Source organism: Bombina bombina, chromosome 5, assembly GCF_027579735.1.
Source record: "Bombina bombina isolate aBomBom1 chromosome 5, aBomBom1.pri, whole genome shotgun sequence".
NCBI classification, from domain to species: domain Eukaryota; kingdom Metazoa; phylum Chordata; class Amphibia; order Anura; family Bombinatoridae; genus Bombina; species Bombina bombina.
Window position 1 is genome coordinate 553,841,323 of NC_069503.1, and position 4,026 is coordinate 553,845,348.

A 4,026-nucleotide genomic window follows, 5' to 3' on the forward strand; every position below is an offset into this window, starting at 1 on the left:
AACTTCCCAGGTATCTGTCCAGATCCAGGGATCCTCAGGCGGAGGCAGTGGATGCATTGTCACTTCCTTGGAAGTATCATCCTGCCTATATCGTTCCACCTCTAGTTCTCCTTCCAAGAGTGATTTCCAAGATTCTAAAGGAGTGCTCGTTTGTTCTGCTGGTGGCTCCTGCATGGCCTCACAGGTTTTGGTATTCGGATCTTGTCCGGATGGCTACTTGCCAACCGTGGACTCTTCCATTAAGACCAGACCTTCTATCGCAAGGTCCTTTTTTCCATCAGGATCTCAAATCCTTAAATTTGAAGGTATGGAGATTGAACGCTTGATTCTCAGTCATAGAGGTTTCTCTGACTCAGTAATTAATACTATGTAACAGGCTCGTAAATCTGTATCTAGGAAGATATATTATCGAGTCTGGAAGATTTACATTTCTTGGTGTTTTTCTCATCATTTTTCTTGGCATTCTTTTAGAATTCCTAGAATTTTACAGTTTCTTCAGGATGGTTTGGATAAAGGTTTGTCTGCAAGTTCCTTGAAAGGACAAATCTCTGCTCTTTCTGTTCTTTTCCACAGAAAGATTGCTAGTCTTCCTGATATTCATTGTTTTGTACAGGCTTTGGTTCGTATAAAACCTGTTATTAAGTCAATTTCTCCTCCTTGGAGTTTGAATTTGGTTCTGGGGGCTCTTCAAGCTACTCCGTTTGAACCTATGCATTCGCTGGACATTAAATTACTTTCTTGGAAAGTTTTGTTTCTTTTGGCCATCTCTTCTGCTAGAAGAGTTTCTGAATTATCTGCTCTTTCTTGTGAGTCTCCTTTTCTGATTTTTCATCAGGATAAGGCGGTGTTGCGAACTTCTTTTAAATTTTTACCTAAGGTTGTGAATTCTAACAACATTAGTAGAGAAATTGTGGTTCCTTCATTGTGTCCTAATCCTAAGAATTCTAAGGAAAGATCGTTGCATTCTTTGGATGTAGTTAGAGCTTTGAAATATTATGTTGAAGCTACTAAAAATTTCCGAAAGACTTCTAGTCTATTTGTTATCTTTTCCGGTTCTAGGAAAGGTCAGAAGGCCTCTGCCATTTCTTTGGCGTCTTGGTTAAAGTCTTTGATTCATCATGCTTATGTCGAGTCGGGTAAAACTCCGCCTCAAAGGATTACAGCTCATTCTACTAGGTCAGTTTCTACTTCCTGGGCGTTTAGGAATGAAGCTTCGGTTGATCAGATTTGCAAAGCAGCAACTTGGTCTTCTTTGCATACTTTTACTAAATTCTACCATTTTGATGTGTTTTCTTCTTCTGAAGCAGTTTTTGGTAGAAAAGTACTTCAGGCAGCTGTTTCAGTTTGATTCTTCTGCTTATATTTTCAGTTTTTTTCATTATAAGATTTAAACTTTGTTTTGGGTGTGGATTATTTTCAGCGGAATTGGCTGTCTTTATTTTTATCCCTCCCTCTCTAGTGACTCTTGCGTGGAAGATCCACATCTTGGGTAGTCATTATCCCATACGTCACTAGCTCATTAATTAATTTCTTTCATATTAGCAAGAGTCCATGAGGCCCACCCTTTTTGTGGTGGTTATAATTTTTTTGTATAAAGCACAATTATTCCAATTCCTTATTTTTTTATGCTTTCGCACTTTTTTCTTATCACCCCACTTCTTGGCTATGCGTTAAACTGATTTGTGGGTGTGGTGAGGGGTGTATTTATAGGCATTTTGAGGTTTGGGAAACTTTGCCCCTCCTGGTAGGAATGTATATCCCATACGTCACTAGCTCATGGACTCTTGCTAATATGAAAGAAATGAATTTATCAGGTAAGTTCTTACATAAATTATGTTTTTAAGCTATATTCTGTGACAGAATATAATATAAATACTTGTTTGTTGCAGTTAGCAATTTATAATTATCATTCTTTATAACATAAAACACCAGTACTGCCGCTTTAAATGTAAAGTACAAATCTTTCTCTCTGCGACAAAGCCAAACACGAGAGAGAACTTTTTTTTTATTTTTTTAGTTAAAGAAAACCAAAACATGCACAGTGTTATCATTCTTCTCAAGGATAGTAAGGCAAGCTCAAAGTTTCATTTTTACTTAAAGGAGAAACACTGTTTACTGCTTAAAAATATAAAATTCACACTAAAACTTAATAAATGCTAATTAGTTTAACCACAACAAAATTATTGGATTTAACGTTGTGTATAATTTGATATTCACCATTCTGCAGCTCTCCAGCCAAATATAACAACCGCATATAACACAAAAATAATTATCTTTTGTAAAGACAGACATACAGGCAGGGAGGCAGAAAGAGGGGCAGGAAACTCTTTATCTATGTATAGTTTTTGTCATGGGTCAGCAAGTGATTCTGGGCCTGTACTGGCACTATTTATTAATTTATTTATATATTTGCCATCTAAATTTTAACCCCATTTTAACTCTTCAATTTTTTACAGACTGTGAATGACAGCATGAGCAAGAACAAAAAGCTTTGGGAAGAAGCAGTAAGTGTCTACCGCCACACTGCCTTGAATGCACCCGATCCTGTCTGATCTCGGAAGTTAAGCAGGGCCAGGCCTGGTCAGTACCTGGATGGGAGACCGCCTGGGAACACCAGGTGCGGTAGGCTTTTTTTTTCATTTTTAAAGCAGTGAAGCATGCGTCATATTTACTGATAGTAGCAATATTCATTGAAACAACTGTAGCTTGCAATTACTAAAAATTAGATGTCCATTGTATTAAAGATAATTATCTTTTGTAAAGACAGACAGACAGGCAGGCAGGCAGAAAAAGGGGCAGGAAACTCTTTATCTATGTATAGTTTTTGTCATGGGTCAGCAAGTGATTCTGGGCCTGTACTGGCGCTATTTATTAATTTATTTATATATTTGCCATCTAAATTTTAACCCCGTTTTAACTCTTCAATTTTTTACAGACTGTGAATGACAGCATGAGCAAGAACAAAAAGCTTTGGGAAGAAGCGCTAAGTGTCTACCGCCACACTGCCTTGAATGCACCCGATCCCGTCTGATCTCGGAAGTTAAGCAGGGCCAGGCCTGGTCAGTACCTGGATGGGAGACCGCCTGGGAACACCAGGTGCGGTAGGCTTTTTTTTTCATTTTTAAAGCAGTGAAGCATGCGTCATATTTACTGATAGTAGCAATATTCATTGAAACAACTGTAGCTTGCAATTACTAAAAATTAGATGTCCATTGTATTAAAGATAATTATCTTTTGTAAAGACAGACAGACAGGTAGGCAGGCAGAAAAAGGGGCAGGAAACTCTTTATCTATGTATAGTTTTTGTCATGGGTCAGCAAGTGATTCTGGGCCTGTACTGGCGCTATTTATTAATTTATATATTTGCCATCTAAATTTTAACCCCATTTTAACTCTTCAATTTTTTACAGACTGTGAATGACAGCATGAGCAAGAACAAAAAGCTTTGGGAAGAAGCGCTAAGTGTCTACCGCCACACTGCCTTGAATGCACCCGATCCCGTCTGATCTCGGAAGTTAAGCAGGGCCAGGCCTGGTCAGTACCTGGATGGGAGACCGCCTGGGAACACCAGGTGCGGTAGGCTTTTTTTTTTCATTTTTAAAGCAGTGAAGCATGCGTCATATTTACTGATAGTAGCAATATTCATTGAAACAACTGTAGCTTGCAATTACTAAAAATTAGATGTCCATTGTATTAAAGATAATTATCTTTTGTAAAGACAGACAGGCAGGCAGGCAGGCAGAAAAAGGGGCAGGAAACTCTTTATCTATGTATAGTTTTTGTCATGGGTCAGCAAGTGATTCTGGGCCTGTACTGGCGCTATTTATTAATTTATTTATATATTTGCCATCTAAATTTTAACCCCATTTTAACTCTTCAATTTTTTACAGACTGTGAATGACAGCATGAGCAAGAACAAAAAGCTTTGGGAAGAAGCGCTAAGTGTCTACCGCCACACTGCCTTGAATGCACCCGATCCCGTCTGATCTCGGAAGTTAAGCAGGGCCAGGCCTGGTCAGTACCATC

At 38.5% G+C, this 4,026-nt stretch overlaps 3 non-coding genes across 3 annotated transcripts; all 3 read left to right on the plus strand.

Moving 5' to 3' along the window:
- The first annotated feature begins 2,510 nt into the window (after positions 1 to 2,510).
- Positions 2,511 to 2,629, plus strand: LOC128661783 (5S ribosomal RNA). Its single transcript, XR_008402619.1, has one exon. It is a non-coding gene; the product is annotated as a 5S ribosomal RNA (ribosomal RNA).
- A 360-nt stretch (positions 2,630 to 2,989) lies between these two features.
- Positions 2,990 to 3,108, plus strand: LOC128661827 (5S ribosomal RNA). The gene has a single exon (XR_008402629.1). It is a non-coding gene; the product is annotated as a 5S ribosomal RNA (ribosomal RNA).
- A 356-nt stretch (positions 3,109 to 3,464) lies between these two features.
- LOC128661889 (5S ribosomal RNA) lies at positions 3,465 to 3,583 on the plus strand. The gene has a single exon (XR_008402662.1). It is a non-coding gene; the product is annotated as a 5S ribosomal RNA (ribosomal RNA).
- The last annotated feature ends 443 nt before the right edge of the window (positions 3,584 to 4,026 follow it).